The 23,098-nt window shown below is 39.3% G+C and overlaps 1 protein-coding gene across 1 annotated transcript in view; it reads right to left on the bottom strand.

Moving 5' to 3' along the window:
- The window catches only part of HS3ST5 (heparan sulfate-glucosamine 3-sulfotransferase 5), a 177,426-nt gene that overhangs the window by 99,220 nt on the left and 55,108 nt on the right, over positions 1 to 23,098 (bottom strand). The window contains exons 2-3 of the mRNA XM_063124762.1: positions 6,147 to 6,348; positions 4,352 to 4,373 (exon numbers count right to left, since the gene is read on the bottom strand). The gene's annotated coding sequence lies outside the window, so the exon portion shown is untranslated. The remainder of the gene's footprint in view (positions 1 to 4,351; positions 4,374 to 6,146; positions 6,349 to 23,098) is intronic.

Raw genomic sequence — 23,098 nt, 5'->3', positions numbered from 1 at the left:
CCTTTCTCTTCTGGTGCAGCCACAAGAAGGGGGTTGGATACTTCCACTCCTTAGATAAATAGCTTGCCGTGTCATCCGGACCCTAAACTATGGTTAATCTTCACTATGGTTAGTTGAAGCAAGCCAGATTAATAAACCATGGTTTCAAATTGACTTGTTTCTACCAGCCATTGGGTTGGATCCATCTTTAGATGTGTGCAAATGGGCTGGTGGAAGCAGACTTTTCTCTTCCCTCCTCCCCATGGCAGACCCTCCAGCCCCCTGAGAATGCAACACAGAGGGACAGAGGACCTTAATGAATGCAATCGCCTGTGGCCCAAAATCAGGTAGAGGTCCAGACAATACACTAAACCATGATGCCTAAGCATTTTGAGCTAAACATTATGGCTTAGCATGTCGTGTTAACCATGACTTAGTGTGTTGTGTGAACCACTCCTAACCATGGAGGCTACATAACCATGGTTTAAACATGCTCACTAACCATTTGCTGCAAAAGGATTAGTGGCCTATCCATGGTTTAGCATGTTGTCTGAACAGGCCCTGGGGCACATTTAATGAGTGAAACTTCAGTCACAGAAAGTACATCTGCCCAATTTGGGGGATCCCTCTTGCACACACACACCCGAACAAACACTACAGCCCATCCCATTCATCAGGTTCCCCCTGTGTAGCATTTTTAGGAGGCTAGAAGAGCAGCTGAGGGAGGAGGAGGCTGGGAAGTCTGCTTCCACTAGCCCATTTGCTAGTTCCTAAATCTGGATCCAACCCATATTTCAGATTAACCACAGTTAGCATGGCTTCAGATGACACAGCAAGCTGCAAGTAATCTAAAATGGAAGTGAAAGCTTCCTAAGTCTTCTTCAGTTCACAAGCATGCCAGAAGAGGCAGAGGCTATGCACAAGACCGGGGCTTGCTACAACTAATTCTCATAATGGTAAACTATGGTTTAGTGGGGGGTGGGGAAGCTGAACCTCTTTTATCCTTAAGCCAAATTCTATTTCGGAGAAATCTCAGGCGATGCGATCCAGTGGCGGGCAAAAGTGCCAGAGCCAAAATACCAAAAGAATTACCTTAAAGCTCTTACTGCCAGTAACTAAGCTTTAGAAAAGGCATTTCAACCTTTCTAAATGGGGGAAACTGCACAAGAGCTGGAAACCACCAAACAATTGGTGGGGGCATGGGTCCAGATGAATACCAGGAGGCTGACCTGGGGCCCTGGAGGGCCAGTGTGGGCCCATAGGAGGTCTGGGTTTGGCCCCTGGGCCTGATGTTCTCTAGTTGTGATTTAGTGCTACATCCAAACCAGCCCCACAGCCACCAAGGCTTGCTCCATATTCATAGTGATATGTTAACTGAGCCCCCACACTGGGTAACTTAGCAGATCATGAGAAGTCAAACAAGTTGTGTGCAAATGTTAGCTGTTTTCCCACAGAAAAAAACACAGCCAAGAATTCCCTTGTAAGTACCTTTTTCTGTGGTAAATGCCTTGCATTCGTATCATGTTTTGCTGCTTCAATGCTATAGAGAAGAGGTACATTTGGTATTTACTTCTACATAACTGCAGTGAAAACCGATAGCTAACATGTACCTCTCTAGAGAAAAAGAGAGACTCTGAAACAGCAGCTTACAGCATTTGGACAGGTGGTAAGCAATCCACAAAAGTGTAAAGTGTAAATCCAAAGACAACTAGCTACAGATAGAGAGAGAAGGGGCCAGAAATGAAACCAAGAATATTACAGTGAGGAGAGGAAAGGTGGCTAGAGATATTTCTGCTCATCTTCCAATTTATATAGGAACATAAGAAAAGTAATGCTGGATCCAACCAAGGTCCATCTAGTCCAGCATTCTGCTCGCACTGAGGCCAACCAGCTGTCCAGCGGAAACCCACAAGCAGGACATGAGTGGAACAGCATCCTCTTGCTCACGTTCCCCAGCAACTGGTGCACATAGGCATTCTCTCTGCTGGAAGAGATCCTTCTGGAGTTCTTCACAATCCCTTTTTGTTTTAACCATCTTAGATAAATTATTTTCAGCAAACTTGGCCAACACACTGCTCACTCCTAATTCCAGATCATTTATGAATAGGTTGAAAAGCTTACAGATACAAATCCCTATGGGACCCCACTACTTAAGTCCCTCCTTTGGGTGAATTAACCATTTATTCCTAGTCCCTGTTTTCTATTCTTTAACCAGTTACTAACTGGGAAGAAACTGATCTGTAGTATCTTTCTGTTTCTTTCTATGTTTGTTATGTATTGTACATTAACACTGATTACATATTCTTTTAAAAATCACTTTTATAAGAGGATTTTGGATACTTGTTGCTGGAACCTTGAAGTTTACGCTGTTGTTATCTCCATTTTTAACACACAACTGCATTCATTCGGGAATAAATTCCACTTTTTGTTTATTAAACCTGTTACAATATTTTTCCCATATCAGCTAATGGTTCCCATTGAAATATTACTGTTATATTCTTACTTGCTATAGTGAAAAATGATACTGCATATTTTCACTGCTGCTCCATTACATTAATTATGCAATTATTTTTCTTGCATTTTGAATAGCTAACTGACGCCATTGGAACATATGTCTCTTTTGATAAAGGACTACATGTTTTCTGGTTCTTACTTATGGTTTATAATATACAGCATGCACACAGTGAGAAAGAAACTTACTAAAGGGCAGACTGACTGATTACCACGGTCTGTTGAGGGATTTATGTGGTGTCATTTACCACAAAAGCAGAGATTTTGATGTGCCTTATAACAAACAAGACAGAAAAACGTTTAGAACATTTTTTTTTACTTCACACCTGCTTCTCAAAATGCCCGGCTAGCAGAATCTCCAATCCCAATAACCATCTTGAGCCAGCACAGACATTACTTTATATAATTTTGTTGTTTCATTTTGTTCCACAGGAGGCACAGGGTGCCTGATCAAGATCTTAAAAGCCATCCCACCTGCACCTAGTCTAGAGTAAAAATGAAGAGAGAGAGGAGATAAAAGACTGGATTTAAAGTAATGTCTGCTTTGGCCCTAGATTGGTGCACAGTACGTATTTTGAAAATAAGGCTGGCAGATTTCTGACTAGCAAGCTCTCCAACTCATCACCTTGGTTTATCCTGACATGCTTACCTTCCGTATTACACATTCTGTCTTAAAAGGGTTGTGAGAGTCTTAAAAAGTAGAGGTGGTGCCTTTCAGTGAGTCCATTGTTGGAAACCTTAACTTCAGTTGGTGGCTTGCATGTGTGAAGCAGACATTGGAAATCCAAGCAGCAGCAGCAGCAAATTTTCCGTCAAGCACCATGTTTCCAAGTAGAGGCAGTTTACTGACTGGCAGTCAGCCATTAAGAGATGGTGAGACATGTACAATGCAATGCTATAAGTGTCTACGGAGGTCAATGGGACTAACTTCCAAGTCAGTGCATTGAGGATGGCATCCTAAAGCCCTTTTCAGGCATTGCAATTATTTTAAAATGAACACACATGGAGTGGAACAGTGCCTCTGCAGCACTATCAGAGGCATACATATTCCTATTTACAGCAGATGCTGGGGAACATGGGTGGGAGGGTGCTGTTGCACTCATGTCTTGCTTGTGGGTTTGCCATGGGCAGCTAGTTGGCCACTGAGTGAACAGAATGCTGTTAGATGGAACGTTGGTCTGATCCAGCATGTTCTTAGGCTCCTCCCTGATTTATTTGCATTCATTACAATGTTTGTAGAGAGACTATGGCGTGTGTTGCTGTGTGTGTCATTGTTCTTTACAGACATTCTGACGTGCATGCATAGGCCAGAGGACAGTCCTTGCTGCTGCTTCTCCCACCCTCAAGACACATCATATCCATTTCTGTAAGAATGAGCCCTCGTTCCCTTGTATTTTCACTAACTGCATTTCCTGTGATTGTTACTTTATCTCTGCTTGACCTTGGCTGTGCACTTTCTCTTCACAAGATAACTTATGTCACAATTCTACATGCTTACTCAGAAGTAAATCCAGTTGAAGGCAATTATGCTTACTCCCAGGTAAGTTGGCATAGGGTTGCAGTCTTAGTTTGTCACAGCCTCCTTTATTCTCCAGGGACGCTAAGTAGCCATCAGTTTCAGAATATAACAAGATCTATTTCCAATTTTGCTCCTGTGTTAGATGAATATCTTCAAATATTTTAAACACATAGGAGGTCCAGTGAAAAAAAGGCATGAACACACTTACTCTGTGTTTCTCACTGCATGTAATCAACTAAACTATTATGAAGAGCCACAGAGTAATTGTAGATAAAAGTTAAAAGTGAAGAAAGGGAAAGTGGGATAACCCTAGGGGAAGGAGGAGGGTAAGCAAGGCCCTACCTTTTCAGCTTCATAGGGTTAGCTGCAGTGAGAAACAAAGATTACTAGAACTTAACTCTAATCTAGGAGAATAAGGATAATTTGTAAAATTGTATAATTTGAAAAATATTGGTTGATGATTGCTTTATCACTTCTCTCTTCCCCATCTTTCCAGTTGGTGTACACAGATTTACACAAATGTTAACTCAGGACTTCCTACTCCAAGTCTAACATTATAGACACTATCCTACACTGGGGTCTATGTGAAACACACCCACACTTCTGGCACATCAATGTGAAAACATCCATGCTTTAGCTGATAAGCAAAAGTACATTTGAAGTTAAATATTTGATGTGTGAAGTTAAATACATGGAAAGAAATCTCCATGAAATCAACCATATCAATGGAGATGCTCATTTACTACTATGCTAGGCTATTCATTCCAACATGAAGTGAAACAAATATATGAAAGTCCCAAAGGAAAGGATGGACTGTAAATGGAAATACTTACCCCTGAGTCAGGAACAGGTCCGAGAAACCCCCAAAGTCCAAAGGTCCTTAGTTGAGATAAGTGCACTGGAGGGTGAGCAGGTGTCTTCAGTGCTCCCTCCTCAACTGGAGATCACCTGGTGATCTCATTAGACTAGTTTCTGATAAACATTTTTTGGTAATGCTAGCATAAATATAAACTACAAATCAGTAATTAATCTCTTAGGGCCAAACTAGATGTGACTTGGAGCATCCCTGACAGGTGGTTGTCCAGCTGTCTCTTGAATGCCTCTAGTGTGGGAGAGCCCACAACCTCCCTAGGTAACTGATTCCATTGTCGTACTGCTCTAACAGTCAGGAAATTTTTCCTGATGTCCAGCCGGAATCTGACTTCCTGTAACTTGAGCCCGTTATTCTGTGTCCTCCACTCTGGGATGATCGAGAAGAGATCCTGGCCCTCCTCTGTGTGACAACCTTTTAAGTATTTCTTGGAAGGGCTGCTTTATCATATTTTTACCCTACTCCTCAGCCAGAAAAGGCTCTCAGAGTGACTTACAATCAAAGAAGACAGTCCCTGCCATCAAGCTTACAATCTAAAAAAAAGACAGAAGGAAAAGGAGTGGGGGAGGGAAGAGGGGGAAAAGAGAGAGGGGAAAAAATTAAGTAACCAGTAGCAGGGCTGATGGGATTGTCCTGCTCCCGAAGGAGGGGGGTCCCACTGGAGCAGGCCCTGATGTTTCCTCTGCCTGCTCCTGTCTCCCTTGCTCTATGAATAGTAGCTTCATAGGGATAGATTCCCATCAGGGAAACAGCATGGGGAATGGGAAGGGCTTAAAAAAAAAATTCCCCAGTGCCATGGCCCCAATCAATTCCACTACCACCCCATCTCTGTTTTAGACAAAGAAAAAGCTATTGGGAGAACCAGTCATGGAGCTTTTATTTTGCATGTACTTTTTGCCTTAGGTAATCCAGTTTCCACCAAAAATGTTGCTGCTTCTCGAACTATGATTTTTTTGTTATCAAGCATTCACATCCAGAACAAGCATAGTATAACGTCGTATATAAAGCATTCAGGTTAAATCTATTTTGTACTATCTAAAAGCAAAACGAATCAAGTGAAATCAACAGATGCTTTTGCAGCAGGAAATTTGCTCCACGATAATGCAAAAACAAGGAAAGATTTTCTGGGGTTTCCATCATAAGAAAAAAATTAATGTAATACAGGAGATGAAAAGTAAACCAATGTGGCCACAAGCTGCTCCCCCACCCCATTATACACAGAAATAAACAGTTCCAAAGCTGTAGATTTTCAAAGAATCCACCAACCTTTTTATCCTTATGCTCATCCAGAAGATCTGGTACATCTACTTGAGACGAAGAACATTCAAAGAAGAATTTATGTCTTCTGGTCTTCAGTGCTCAAAAGCCTCCAGAGTTTATAAAAGAGTTCAGTGATATGGAAAAAAGGCGCCAGACGCAAAATGGATGACTAGACATTGCTTCTTAAATGTGTTCTAGTTTGTTAAGGCTGTGGAAAAGAAGAGGGGGAAACATTATTCTTAAAAAGCAATAGTATTTATGCAGTCTAAAACAATATGGATGCAATTTTATACGTGTTTGGACATAAAATGTCTTCCAAGTCCCAGCCAGCATAGCTAGTTAAGTCATGTTGGGAGTTGTAGGGATTTTTTTCTCTTCTGTCTAAGCATGCAAAGGATTTGAACTCTATATGCAATATAAGTGTCCTGTACTGTAGCTGCCCAAGCATCCCCAAGGAGTCAAAACCCAGGACAGTTCTGAGGCCAATCCACAAAGCTTTACTGCAAACAATTAACACTTCTGTAACACAAACTAGGCACCTTTATGGGAAAATCCCCCCTAGGCAACGCTATGCAGACTAAGCAAAACAATTGACCATTCAAAGGAAAGAAAAGGCTTTTCAAATGTCCCAAGCTTCAAGGTGGAGGAGGGTGCGTGGACGCCTTCTCACGCAATCTCTCCGACTGTCTCTGCTGCTAATCTCGCTGAACGTCTTAACTTCTGGCGATTCCTAGCATCTAGTAATGTTTTGGAATGTTCACCCCCGGAAGTTGACTCCCTGTCTCCTGAGAGCATAGGATCTGGCCTTGAGGAGACAGACTCTGGGAGGGGCACATTCGCAGCTGGAGGCTCTCCCGTGTGAACTTCCTCCTCCACTGGCTCGGCACCTTCTGAATCAGAATCTGTTTCTGATTGATTTCCTGGGTCACCTGATCCCAACACCGGAGCAGTAGGGGCATACATGACAATAAGGCCACAACTCATTTATGCTATTTATGTATCAGTACTGTGGCTCTATGTATTTTTTCTTAATTTGAATTTATCTCTTCACACAACTGATGCCAAATGAAAAGGTCTATTAAAAAAAAATTCCAAAGAGGAGGATTGTGCCGACATGCCCTGATCCAGTTAAAGTAATTCTACACTGACTGCAATCTCTGTTTCTAGTTCTGCTATAAAGACCTTTTCCTCTAAGTAAAGTTACAAAATTCTATTAAGTACCTTCTCCCAAACCATAAACACAAAGTTCGTTTTTTTAAAAAAACAAATGTATTACCATTTTAAATTGTGCATTTCCCCCTCAATGTTATATCTATTGAAATTCTTACAATTGCCATACTAGCAAAATCCTTAAAAAGTACTAATAAATGCAGAGGACCATAAAATATATGAGCCACCAGCTACAATACTATAGGTTTTACATATCACACAGAAGCTTTTTGGTATTCATATGAAAATGGATGTTAGGCCAACGGAAATACAAGACAATGGACCCTTAAATCTATTCTCCACTCTTCACTCGCAAAGAGCTAATTTGTTTAAATAGTTTTAGGATGGCTTATTCCTCATGCCTTATTCCTGATTGCTATAACGTAATCTATGTATTATACATTTTGCAGTGCTGGATTACATCTGAAAAGTATTATTAATAATGTATTGTATAAGTGGTTTTAGATTGAACACTTCAAAAACACAGGCAAAGAAGACACAAGGTCATGAATATAATGCTGCATTAATAGAAACTCATGCAACGTAATGCATCACTGCCCTTTGATGCACTTTTAAAATCTTGGTTGTAAATAGAGTATTCCATGTAGGTCAATATCCAACCCCTATTCCAATAAATGCTTTCTAAAAATGTTTTGCTAAGAAAATTTAACTATGAAAACAACTGTCTGTTTGCATACAAGACCATGATCCAGAATTGCATAAATCCAAAGAGGATAAAGGTATTAAGACACTTGGACATGATGTCTTTAAATCAGTGTTCAGCAACTGCAGGCCTTGAGCCAAATCCTTCCTTCCTTCCTTTCTTCCTTTCATCTGATTAGTATTTCCCTTTTTATACCTCCCTATTCTCTTCTCTATGCCATAGGCATGCAAATTTGTCCATGTTTTTATATCCTGATTAGTTGCAAGCCCTTTTGCTTCTGAAAGGAAGGAGGGAAGATGAAGATGAACTGTAGACAGTTGGGTCATTACAAAACATAATTGCAGCATTATAATGCTTTACACTACCATTTTAAATATCCCTTCTTATATAGCGGTATATGAAGTGTGCTAACAATTTCTTTTAGCCCTTGACACTGCAACCATACTAACAAAATTATCTTGCTCTTCCCTCATTTTCTTTTGCAATCTCTACTGTATCACAGCAGTCTGCAAGTCAGCATAATTTTCTCCACTTCCAGTTTACATTTAGGTCATAATCTAATTTCTGTCTAAATGTTGCCAGCCTTAATTATATTTAGTACTGTTTCTGAATGTGTGTGTGTGTGTGTGTGTGTGTGTGTGTGTACGCAAGCATGTACACACACAGACAGGGCAGAGTTGGAATCTAGAACAAACAGTTCTAATTCCATGTCAGGCAACAGCAGCACAGCGGAACTTTCCCTGTGTTCTTCTGTCAATTCAGTTAAGTCAACATTATCTAATGGTGTTAGATGTAAATAATTGTTTACTCTGTCATGATCATCTGGAACAAACTTTCAGTAAAATCTCTGAAGTGTTGTTTACTGATGCAGCATGCACTATGAACATATGAAAAGGAGAGGGGTTGAGATTGCATGCAGGATCTGTCCAGCATTCATTAATTTCATTTTCTTTAACCTCTTTGAATATGGCATGTGGTATCTAACTAATGAAAGGTTATTTTGATTTTGCCAATGTAAAGTTATTGTACAGGCTACTGAGGGCAGGAATGTTTCCCTTCTAGATACCTACACTATGGCTTTATAGCAGGATTGAAGTGCACTGATAACTGTTGGGGCACATTCCATATACCACTTTTGTAATGTTATATCCTGCTTTTTTATTATCCAAAATACCACAACAAATGTCACTGTGTGTCCTACGAAATATAAATGTGCAAGAGGGATATAGCAATACCATGATGGAATTGTAATAATTTCACAGAAGGCCCTTGTCTCTGCAAATACGATTGTATCTCCATTCCTCTTGGGGTAACTTACACTTTATGCAGAAACACTATAGACCTCATACATTTGTTGTTACATGTGTGGTTCAATCAGGGTTTCTAGACACACATATACAACTGTTAGAAAACATCTGAGTCATTTCACAAACTCAACTACTGTCAGTGGAGTTTCTCTAAAAATTTCCTTTGTGTAAGCGGTTGTCCATTATGCTTGGGCAACTGGTTATGCAAGCATTTGCACAACCAGTTGCACAATGGGTTGTGCAAGTGTAATGCACAACCAGTTGTGCAACTGTCTTGCTCAAAAATAACTTTAGTTGGATCCTCCCCTTCCTTCTTGTGGATTCCTGGTCGACAGCTGCTTGGGCCACTGCATGAACAGAATGCTGGACTAGACAGCTCTTTTCATGTCCTTACATTTCAGCTGAGCAGGACCATCCAAATATGGCAGTAAATATGCATCTGAAATGTCAAACTAGGTGTGTTGGGGAAGCAGCTAGCTTATGATGAAAACAGCAGACAGGAAAAGGGTAAAGCACCCCTCTTTCCTGCCTCCTCTGAGCATTTAAATTCAGGGCTTCATTACAGATATTTCTATATAATATCTACTTTTTCCCTTAGCTTTTTTTTTAAGTGGTTTGGACAATTACATAAAACAGGGCTGAAATATAAGCTAAAAATTAAAGAAGAAACTGTACTATGTCTTGTGTATCCATTATCCTCCCTTCTGAAAAGACAGCCATTATATTTAAAAGATAATCTATGCTTTAGGAAAGAAGCTTTTTTGGCGGGGGGGGGGGGGGGAACCACACATTTCCTCTCAGTGAAATCTTGAACTCAGTATTTAAGAGGCAAACTAAGCTGATAAGTGGAAAGTAGACTGAATTTAAAATAAGAGCTTCCTCTTTTCTTGAGCATATTTTTAGCTCACAGTACACAAACAAATAGCACCACATTCAATCAAAATGAAGATGTCAGACGTGATATGAAAGGCTTTACCCATGGAACGGCACGCTGAGTACTTTGGCACTTCCACTGCTTCGCTCGTTTATCCTAAGTTTTTATTCTCCATCACTAAGTGGAAGTGAGACCTGCCCATACGCACAGAAAGACACATCAGAAATACAGTGATACACTGACTACTCTTTTTGATCTTGAACATGAATAAAGTAGTTACAGCTTGATAGTGTAGTCTGTATTTTAAGGTATACATTCGTTCTTCCTAACAGCATACGGCTGAAAAAATGAAATGAAAAGAATCTGACATGACATTCAGCTTAATTCTCAGCCCTCCTTCGGATGCACTGATTTGGTTTTACCTACTTGTGTGTCAACATGGTTGATCATGCTTTTGTCTTAAGATAAGTAGAAATGTAATTTAGGATGAAGAGCACCGCAACCCCTGGAAAAAGAGATTCACATGCTACTCCTTCTACTTGACATCCAACCAAACATACATGCCATGATATCTTAAAATCATCATAATAATGGGGGTGGGGAAAGAATTTGTATATATCTTTCCAAAGTGTAGTCACCTGCATGCAACCATTTCATACTTATTTATGTATTCTTATTATTCACATTATTTTGTTATGAAGTTATTTACCTGACTGTAGTGAGATAGCACCACACAGGGGATGATATCACAGGATGATGGCTGGGGTAAACCAAAGCTTTAACAAAACAAGATGACAGGAGGTCTGTGATGAAGTCTCTTGCTTTTAGCTTAAAACAAAACAAACAAGAGTGTGTGTGTGTGAATAAGATCAGGGCTGCAGTATTTAGGGATGAAGGTTCACCTATTCCCATGCCATTGGTATCTGCCTCAAAGGGTAAAACACATTGACACCCATATGATATCTGCATAGTACCCTCCATAGGGAAATGGTCAATCTGGGTTGAGGAAAAATGGTGCAGGGAGAAAGACCGACCCCCCACTCCCAGCACCACAGCCTGACCCCATTTGACCTCCTACCCTGCAGGTTTTAACTTGAAATGCGCAATTTATTGCATGCTCTTGATTGGCCACTCTTGGAAATTTGCAGGTCTGTTATATGACATTATCAACATCCAGGACATCTCCTGCACTATCCTCGGGGAATCTCATTTTTAATAATAATAATAATAATAATAATAATGCAGTATTATCTGGGATATTGTGGGATCTTTCTACCACTAGATGATGCTTTCCGAGAAGGGAAGTTTTCAATTCAAAATCTCATGGTCATGTGTAAAGAAGCACATTTGGAAGACTGTGAGGACGAACCCCTAGTAAGGCTGCAGGATTTTTCTTGGGTGTAGAGAAGCTCTAAGTTACATGAGAGGACACACTGGTCAATTAACTATAAATGACACAAAACCAGGCACTATCATCATACTCCCTTTTCTCCTTATTTCCATAGGTCTCCTGCCAATGCAATCTTCCTCAGAACAGCCATACATATTAGACTAGGGTGATGGCAACAAGAATACAAAGTATCAATTACATGTATACAAAAGCCATCATGGCTGAATCCTTTATTCTTTTAAACATAGAAAACATTGTGTCACTACATTGTTCTTTTATCTACAGTCCCAATGGAAAAATATTGGTACAGGTTTGTTTATTTTAGGAATTTATTTTAGGGTATAACAATTTTGTTCTGGAACTACATCCAGCATTTTCTCAGAGTATTTCAATTTAATCAGGCTGGGTGATAAGTATCCCCCCATTCTTTCTTGTAATGCTTTCGGAAACATAAATATGCACAACTTTATCTACTCTGCTTATTAATTCTTTCCAAAAGCATCCATACTTTCTGAATCCAGATAAGTACCAAGGAAATAGAATGCTACTTTGCTTAGTTCCTATCATCATGAAGAATATTGGCCTGTTATCTGGACATCCTATGCTCTGTGAAATCCATCATAGTGCTCCTACGCAGTAGGAAAGCACAACTAGGAGAGCAATGCTCTTGGAGTGCACCTGATAGCACAGCATGTGCTAACAGAGCATGCATGGAGAACTGGGGCGGTTTGTGCATAAAAGCAAAAGCCAGCCATTCATTATTTGATTGGTGGAATTTCAGGTTTTTTAAAAGGGCTAAACGCCATAGTCCTGGCTGCTGAAGAGTGACAACAAAAATTATTTGAAACCCTACAAGGGGTGGGAGAGCCACCAGAAGGTGACATGAGTGGAGAAATGGCTGGCAAGTAATAGTTTAGGATGCAATCCTACATGCCTGCTAAGGTGCAGATCCTGTTGCATTCAGTTGGACTTAATTCTGAGTAAATATGTTTATGATTGCCCTGTTAAGTTTCTGTTTTCACTTCCACTACTTTTACACCCTTGATCATCCTCACCCGAGCAGCTTCTCCCGTTTTGAAGTGGTTATCAGATAGCTTTCAATGCACGTGCATGTACCATATGGTTTTAGTCAGCAGTGCTTGCGAAATCAAATTCTGTTTAAATCCATAACAAAACAGGAAGGTTCAAGCTACAAAGTAAAGTATTGTAGTGATCTTCCATCTCCCCTTCCCTTCCCTGCAATTGCTGCTTTATGTAACCTTTCTCTTTCATTACCAGAAGAGTGAGGGGAATAAGTTGGTGAGCAAAGTGAATGCTCATGCAGAAACCAAATTGTCCCACTCTGCTATCTGTCCAATTTTTTTGTATATTGCAAAAAAGAAGAAAAAGTGAAATGCAAATGGACTATGCAGTCCTCAATAATTTGTGTAGAGACTGGAGAGGAGTCCTGCTGCTACAGACTCCACCCTACCTCCACATATTTATTATCTCCTATGTGGTCATGACCATAACTAAAGAAAACAATAATGAAATATCAAACTCTGAATCTTTGAAAGTGCGAACTTGTTTCTAAGGGAACTAGTGGGGGTTTGAAATGACCCTAAATCTTTTATTCAGAGCCCTTAAGAAAATCAATTATCTGTTTTTAAACTTGGAGAAAAATGCAGGCATAGCAAAACCTATGTTCTACTAGCAAGTCTTTGAATATTATCCAGTTTCTTCATTATTCTCTTTTGTATTCTATAATTTATTTATTTATTTATTATATATTTATACTGCCCAACAGCCTAAGCTCTCTGGGCAGTTTACAACTAAAACCATAAAATCCAGATTAAAACTTTATAATCACATAAAACCAGAATAAATTACAGTCCAGGGAAGGCTTATTTAAAAAATATGTTTTTAGGAGGCGTTTAAAAGTTATTACATTTTCCGCCTCCCGAACCACACGTGGGATGGTTTTCCAGAGGGTGAGTGCAAGAAATCTACTTTGGGATATTCATATAAATATTGAGTAAAGGAGACACAATGTATAAAGGGAACTCACGGTGGGCCCCTCACCTGAGGGGTAACCTTTGCTTCCTCCTGGCTTTGCAGGTGAAATGACAGGTGTGCATACCAGCGAACTGAGCACTGGTCCCACCATCATCACTTTTGCCCTTCCTGCCATGCTTCAGGTGACATGCCTGCCCTTTTTATTATTTAAAGTGCCACATATATTTTATTCATTTAAAATTGCATTCATTAACTCACACACACACACTTCAGCTGGGAGGTGGCTTTTTGGCATAACAAGCATAGCTGACTTCTGCTGCTAATGAGCAGAGCCACTATTTACAGAGCTCAACATTAGAGAGCTAAAGTATGCCTGGATTGAGTGCCTTTACCCATTGTTTTAAGAATACTTTTGGAAATGTCCAGTAATACAAGTTGCTAATTAAAATAGTAGACAGAAATGCTGATGCAAATCATAATATGAATGCTTCAGTACCATGTGACATTCAGCTGCTGAGTTAGAGATCTCTTTACAGATGTCAATTGATGACATCCCTGGATCTCTGCTATAATTGGCTATACACCAAGACAAACATCTCAGCTAATCTGAGAACACAATACCGATTAGTTCTAGATAAACTATGAATATTTATAAAGAGGAAACTGATAATGAGACAAACAAAGGTGGAAACAAGGGGGGGAACACCTTTCTGAAGCTCATTGGACCCTTCATAACCCTTTCAAAGCTGGAAGCAATTCACAGGAATTTTTAACTATTATAATGTAATACATTTTTATAGAATGGGAAGAAACAAAATCATTCTTATTATCAGGGATTTTAGATGCAAAGAGCTTTTCTTTGGGCAGAAATAAAAATAAAAGCAATGGCAGTTGAAATAACTTGGGTTCTTAGGTACTCTTGCATCAGGAGAAAGGCAGTTCTGTTCATGCAAGGAGAGACCCTGATTTTTTGCTGATCTGATCCTCCTACACAGGCCATCCTGTTCTGGAAGAGCCCCTAACAAATAGGAAATGATTTGGGGAGGGGAAAAAGAGGGGTTGCAGAAAAAAAGAAAAAGTTAAAAACTTTTCACCATGCTCTAGTCACTACCGTGAGCAGGAAACACTGCCCAGATTGGGAAAATATAACAGAACTTCTTTCAAGTGCTAAACACTTTTTAAAGTAAAGTTTACAGGATGTTTTTAGTAGGAGACTATACATGGTAAGTAGTTATATACTAAACGGGACAACTAAAGTCCAAAGATGCCCTACAATATTTCCATTTGCTCTAGAACACTTCAATTAAGCTCAAGGCATCTTTATTACTAAAACATGCCATAGTGACCAGAAAGCAGTTTTTAATTTGTTTAGAAGAAAACCAATTTACCACCTACAATTTAATTTTTAAACCTGAAGAATATTCTAAAAACAATAACATAAATACATTATATCTAAGAATGTTTCTAGAGATTAGCTTACCAAAATGTTGATTCATTCCGGCATTGTTTAGTTTATTTGATCCATAAACAGCTCAATATGTGGTAGAAAGCATATCAGAATAGCAGCTGAAATCCACACATATATACTAATGTATTGTTTGCAAACTTCTGGATTAGCACATCAACAGAAGGACGACCTGCACTTACATACAGTAATAATTTAGCTTGAGTGTGACAACATTCATTATCAGTTCTAACATGCTAAATTATAATTATGAAATCAGTAATTTAATTGGCATCTACTGCAATGAAAACAAGCTGAACCAATGTTATGATTGGAGTGCAAGTGCCTAGTGCTCTCAAATCTCAGCCCTACTACCAAACATTCAATAAATAGATGGCTGGCTACTAAGATATACTGAAGAAGTGCTAATAGGGCATATTACTCTTACAAAAATGCAGAACTGACCTAGGAGACAATTGTTCATGCTGATAGAAATGGAAGACACACAATATGATATCACATTCTTCTCCACACATTTACACATTTAAGCATACAGTATAACTGCAATGCTTGTAGGGCACACCTAAAATTAAAACAGGTGATTTGTGACAAACTTGTTTATTATAAAAGTACACCGGTTAGGAAACTGTGATTGCTTGAAGGTTATTGTTGAGTATTCACTTTCTGGCAAATCCAAGTTTGCCACAAAGTCATAGGTGGGCAACCCATCACCCAAGGCCCACATGAGCCACAAAACTCCATGGTGTCTTGCCCACTTTTCCCCACTGCCAAGCTGATCAACCATCAGCTGCATGGTGGTGAACAGATCTTGTTCAGGATTATTATTATTTTTTGTGTGTGTGGGGGGGAAGGTTTTAACCTCCCACTCCCCCAGTGATCCCAATGTAGTGAAGATTAGTTTCCTCACTGCTTGGTCAGAACTTCTTTCCATGCAATCTCATATTCAAACAGCTGTTTAGTGTGATGTGAAGCACAGAGTTTCTCCCTACTGGAGTGCCCTTCTCCACTCCTGTAGGGAGAGCCTTTCAAGGGGCTTTTCTCTCCCTGCAGAGTGAAATCTGGATAGGTGGGGGAAGAATGTGTGTATATGGAGTGTGTGTGTGTGTGTGTGTGTGTGTGTATGTGTGTGTGTGTAAGTCAGTGATTCTGTGTATGTAAATGTGTGTGTCCTTGTAAGTGAATGCTTCAGTGAGGGCAAGAAATAGGGTGTGGATGTGTGTTGGCATGTGTGCTTAAATGTACTCAAGCATGTGTAACTCCCAAGGCACCACCTATCACCACATGCGGTCCTCAAAGGCAAAAAGGTTACCCACCACTGGCTAATGTGTAATTCTTGTCAGCTTTATGACATAAAATCGAGGCACAAATTCAATGATCTGCTGCTATGTGAGTTGATGGAGAGGTTTTGCTGGAGAGGCAACAAACCATGTTAGGCATAATTAGAAAAAGAATTGAGAATAAAATAACCAATACCATACTGCAACCACACTTAGAATACTGTATACAGTTCTGGTCACTGCACCTAAAAAAGAAAAGAATAGGGCAAGAAAAATGAACACGGGACTGAAGCATCTAGCCTATGAGGAAAGTTTAAATAGCTGGAATTGTTTAGCTTGGAAAAAAGGAGGCTGAAGGAAGGCCTATTAGAGGTGTACAAAATTATGCATGATAGATAGGGGAACATTTTTCTGCCTCTCTCAAAATACTAGGATCTGGGGTCATCCCATGAAGTTCATTGGTGGGGGATTCAGGTCAGATAAAAGAAAGTACTTCTTCACATAGTGCATAGTTAGTGCATAGTGCATAGATAAAAGAAAGTACTTCTTCACATAGTGCATAGTGCATGGAATTCACTACAAGATGTAGTGATGGCCACCAATTCGGGTGGCTTTAAAAGGGGGTTAGATAAATTCCTGGAGGAGAAGGCTATCAATGTCTACTAGTCATAGTAGGAATATTCTATTTCCAGTATCAGAGGCAGTAAGCCTCTGTGCACCAGTTGCTGGTTAAGAGTGCTGTTGCACTCATGTCCTGCTTGTGCGTTCCTGGTCAACAGCTGGTGGGCCACTGTGTGAACAGAATGCTCATCTAGATGGACCCTTGGTCTGGTCCAACATGGAACTTACGTTCTTTTTCAGCCACAGAATTGTGTGCTATTCATAAGGAAGAATGAGAAAAAGCTATTAAAAAAATAAGAGAAGTATAATAAAGGTGCTCAAGCTTGATAAATTTGGGTTAGTGTATTATTATTATTATTATTATTATTATTATTATTATTATTATTTATATAGCACCATCAATGTACATGGTGCTGTACAGAGTAAAACAGTAAATAGCAAGGCCCTGCCGCATAGGCTTACAATCTAATAAAATCATAGTAAAACAATAAGGAGGGGAAGAGAAGGCAAACAGGCACAGGGTAGGGTAAGCAGGCACAGGATAGGGTAAAACTAGCAGTATAAAGTCCGCACAACATAAAGTTTTAAAAGCTTTAGGAAAAAGAAAAGTTTTTAGTTGAGCTTTAAAAGTGTATTATGAGAAGTGTGCTGCTAGCGGGGGGGGGGGGGGGTAGTTTTATCCCTGCTGGAAATTGGAGATGGAATGCAAGGAATTCCTAGATCATCTAATCCCAAGTGAAGAGACTATCTCCTAAGCAAAAGCTTTGCACAAAGGACAGGATACTAGGATAAATTTCCAACTATTGAATGAACAATGATCAACCAATAGGAATGAATTTTCATTTGGGAATACAAATGCAAGAGAATGCATGCAAATATAAACACCCATAGGTGTGCACGCACACATACACACAATTAATGAGCAATTTCAATGATGGCTCTGTAAACTGAGATCAACGAACAGAAGAAAAATTGCTTTTTTTAAAAAAAAGTTTTGGTTAACAAACCTTTATATATTAGAAAGAAAGGGAAAACACCAAATCAACTGTAAAACTCACTCACAACACACATAATTATATGGAAATATTTTATTGATTTCTCTGGTCTCTGCATTTTAATGGGAATCTGAGATTCTTTCTAAAGTCATGGAGTAGCTTTGAGTTTATTACAGCTCCTCAGGACAATGAAGAAAGAAATTAGTAAAAGTCATAAACACATTGAATTTTAGACCATTATATCAGATGTTGTTGTTGCTTTAAAAAACGCTAAGATTGGAGCAAAATTACACAGTCTTTTGAATTATATTCTGAATTAATATACCTCAAGGCATGCCTCCAAAACTGATAGGTGAGATATTTGTTCAGTTAAGGATTTAGGTGTTGTGGTTTTTTAACAGATTCATTCAATCAGCACGTCCCAGAACTGAATGCAAAAATGGACACAATTTGGGGTCAGAAAATTGTGCATTTTCAGGCTTGTAATGTATTCCGCAAAAGAAAGAGGGGAAAAAAAAGATTAAGCATGTGCAGATTTTAAAAAATCTGCAATCCCCACCCCAAAACACCCTGCATACATTTCTAAAAATGACACACACATGCTTTACTCATCCATTTGAAAAATGCACACATAGATAAGTACAGATTATTTTCCATTAAAAAGAAATGGATGAAACTGGCACAGAACAGACATGCAGCTGGGAAAAGGAGCAAGACCATGGAAGCTGATTTCACAGATCTGCCCAACTCTAGAGTAGACCAGAGGCCTCACTCTCCCTGCTATGAGGCCTCTGCATCTTGGTGATTCGTAAGATTCTGTAGCTTCACAGTTGCAGTGTCAACACTGGATCCTTTCCCAACCCTTCATAGGCAATTGTTACACTTACAGAGAAATAAATATATTTATATCTGGAATGAGTGATTCCAATCTTCCTACTGCAGTATGTTACCTTTCATACATTGGAGAGGTATTGTTTTCTCTCTCTCAAAACCCAAACACGCATCTGATTATATTGTTTAAAAACTGGAACTCTTGCTCTAGTTACCATTATTCAATTTCCCAAAGTGGTGCATACTCAGTCCCTTTTTTTATATATATATATATATATATAATTTTTATTTGTTTTCTACACTATATAAACATACATAAAACATTACAATAATAATAATAACAAAAAGAAAAACATCAAACAACTGCTACATACATATTGAATAAATGTTGAGTACATATATGTTGAATAACTATTACCTATACCTTATCATACTACAACAACATCATTCTTAACATAAAAGTGCACCCCCCACCTCGGGATCATTCCTGAGTCCAAAATCTAATCGTTCCTTCTGCTGGCGGTTTCCCACTTCCCTTAGTAAACACAAATATTAGGAACTGTTTCCAGATTCCCTCAAACTCATTTATTTTAGTTACGCCTTTTCTCCACTTAATATTACATGTCAATTTATCATTAATGGCTATATCCCATACTTCTTTATACCATTCTTCAATAGAATATTCCCCTTGAATCTTCCAGTTCCTAGCTACCATCAATCGCGCTGCAACCAGCAAACTCGATATCAGCTCTATAGTTTCTTTTCCACACTTTATATCTTCAAATAGTGACAGCAATGCAATCTTTGGTGTTCGTTCTATTTTCATTCCCACTATTTCTTCAATTTCTGAAAACACCATCTTCCATAATCTTTGTACATATTTGTAATGCCACCACATATGTAAATACGTTCCTTTTTCCCCACAACCTCTCCAACAATTTGCTGAATGCTGATCATTTATCTTATTCAATCTAATCGGGGTTAGGTACCACCTCCATAAAATTTTAAAATAGTTCTCCTTTATTCTCACTGATAAACTTCTCAACACTCTTTGTTTCCATAGTCCCTCCCAGCTCTGTCGCCCTATTTGTACCTTCAAATCTGATTCCCATACCATTTTCTCTGGGTTCTCTCTAAACTCCTTCTCTAACAGTAATTTATATATTTCACTCATTAACCCTTTTAAAACTATACTACGCATACTCAGTCCCTGAACCATTGTCAGCCTGTGTTGACTGGTCAAAACCAGAACCTGTTTCAAATTCCTACAGTGAAATTCTTCTATCGTCCGATTAAATATTAATATGTCATGCTAAAGCTGCATCTCAATTATATGTCATATATCAGAGATGATCACTGAGAAAAATTAACATTTGTGTCATGGAACGTTTAAATAACATGAAGTATTTGAAAGCAATGAAATATCACTATTGCTATACTATGCCACAAAACACTGGCCTGATGGGTTCTGAAGTGCAAAATGTCAGGCAGGCTACGTGCTAAATCAAGATGCCTATGAAGTCTGAGGTACTAACACTAGCCCTCCAGGAACAGAAAAAGGTTAACTTTACAGTATGTGCTGAGAGAAATAATGGACAATTCTCAAAGCAGAATAAAAAGGACAAATCACACGATGTGAGCACACAATAAAGACGCTGCCAACCCCATATCCTTGAGGGACCACAGTTCAATGGTAAACCGAGATCCAAAGTTCAATCCCAGGCATCTACACTTAAAAGAAGAACTGGGTAGCAGGTGATTGGAAAATCTTCAGCCTGAGGTTCTGGAAAGCCACTGCTAGTTGAGATAGCCTATATTTGGCTTGTAGATGGCCAAACAATCTCACCTGGCAGCTACCTATGAGGAGACAGACATTTGCCTACACTTTTTGTCTACACTGGGAAAAGAGAGCCAAAAGAAGATCAACATATGAGAATGTGTAGTAAGAGCAATAACCATGGCCCCATCTACACAGAGGATTTACTCTGGTGCTTCCACATCTCACACACTATTGGGGCACATGATGGTCCCTCCTCTCCACAGCAATAGTTGGTTTCCATGCCATAAAACTTGCATTTTTGCAAAGTCATTTTGTGGATTTTCCAGTCCACACTGGCTTTAGTGCAGTTTTGTGTGCTCTCAACTAGTGATACTGGCCTTGGCGCAAGGGGTGGGGTGCAGTGCTGATAGGTGGAAGAGAAAGTTACATCATATCCAGAGGAACAGATCTGTGCATGATCATGCTTTATTTTCCCCTGAATGAGCCTTAAGATTAGCACATTGCTTTGGAATCATTGTTGGTCTTTTGAAATTTCCACTTCTGCCCTGAGTACAGCCCACTAAACATGTCTACTCAGGAGTAATTCCCATTAAATTCCATTTCAGTTTCTCTGCATAGAATGGAAAGAGGAGACGAGAAGTCTATTGTTTTAAATTTGCGCTTATTTGGAGCAGCACACCTTTGCATAAGGTTACAGACATTTGTTTTTTAAGGAAGCTTCTTGATGTCACTGGCCTCCACCCAGATATGCTCGAACTTAATACCATTCCTCATGCAGTCTGCCACACAAAAATGGTTAATTTTTTGTTCATTTTATTTTTTATATGCCATATTAATTGGCTGCATGTGCCATAGAGGAGCAAATCTGATCTGATGAAAATGCAGTTTTAAACTGAATCATATTGGAAAGCATCTCTGTGTAGATTGCCCACATTTGGGCAATTTACCTGGATTGTAATAGGTTGCTGGGTTTGGATTGTAATGTTTTAGATTTATCTGTTCCATTTCATTTTCATTTGAAAATTATATAAAGATAGTAAGAGAAGGTTGTTGGGATTTTTAAGATGTTCATGGTGAGATCCAATCCTCACCTAAGGATGGAAGTCATTTCCGCTTGTGCAAGTGGAGGGTATGCATAATCCAATGACAGTCCCTTCTCTCTTAGAAGTCCCTCCCAACTTTGGGAGTCAGTTTTGGAAGAATGCAGGAGACTACTGCGTGAAGGGAGGAGCTTAAAAGCTCCTGGGTTTGATTAGAGTAGTCTCTTACCCAGGTCTGGATCCTGGCCAATGTAAGGATGGCTACATTTCAAATTTGAATCAAAATTCATATATTTTGCTTTCCAAAGTTTCCACAGCCCTTAGGTGACTAGATAAATTTGATTGTTTGGCATGTACTCTGGGTTGAGGTTTTTTGGATTTTATGGTTGCATTTTGATTGTAATATGTGTACACACACACACATTTTATTTCATTTGTACATTGCTCAGAGAAAGGCATTACAATCACGCCCGGGTTCCCTGGCTGTGGTGATGCAGTTGCGGGTGGGGGTGATAGAGACGAGGCATGGAGGCTCACCATTGGTGGCCTCTGCATGGCGCCACCAGAAGTTGGGAGGGATCTGGGGCATTTATTATGGACCTGCATCCCTCCCAGCCACCTTTCAGCTCTCTCCCTCCTGTCGACAGTGTGGGTTCGCTGGTTGCCCCTTGGGGGGGCCAAGTAGGAATTGTTTGCTTTGGCTATCTGCTATATTCTGCCTTGCATAAGTACACTAGCTCTACTAAGGGAAAAATACATAGCTTTACAACTCGATTACCGGCTCCTTCGATGGTAATATATTGTTGCTTTCTCCTCCCAACCAGAGTAAATCATGACTAAATCATTTTTAAAAGTAGAATATCAATCCAAATTCCTGACAGCTGAAAATTAGACTTTGCTGATCAAATGAAGTAGGGAGGAGGGAAAGGGGTTTAATTTAAGGAAGCTGAATTGTCAAGCAAATTGCTACAGGATAATTTTTTAGATAAAGCCGGCCAACATTGACCCACAGATTAGATTTTCAAAAGAGAATGAGAAGATTGATATTATCTTGCTGTCTGTACTTGGAAAGGAAAATCATAAGACTTGCACAGTAAGGGACGGAGCAGAGGAGACAGAGAAATGGATAGAAATTATTTATCAGACAATACTTTTCAAAATGAAATAATCAGCAACCACAGTACTAAGCAGAAGACCAAATATTTGCTAATTAAAACAAATGCTTGGTGCTTTAGGCTATAGTTAATTTAATTTAACTCCCATTTGTACTTTACAAATTAAATAAATTGTAAAAAGTGAAAAGGTTTCAGAGAAAGTCAAATAGTATCTCTTGGGAGTTTATCATATTATTCTACCTCCTTTCTGCTGTTACTTCTTCTGCTATAACTACAACGCAGAGCTGTCTACATTTCTGATTTCACTGGCTAATTTAAATGTTATGCGAGTCTTGAGAAGTGAGCAATGGTAGAAAGAGTACAGTTTGTTAGTATCTAAGTGGCAGCAAAATCAA

This window comes from Elgaria multicarinata, chromosome 4 (assembly GCF_023053635.1).
Source record: "Elgaria multicarinata webbii isolate HBS135686 ecotype San Diego chromosome 4, rElgMul1.1.pri, whole genome shotgun sequence".
Taxonomy (NCBI): Eukaryota; Metazoa; Chordata; class Lepidosauria; order Squamata; family Anguidae; genus Elgaria; species Elgaria multicarinata.
The sequence above is the reverse complement of the archived record's forward strand: the minus strand, read 5'-3'. Positions and strand labels throughout refer to the sequence as shown.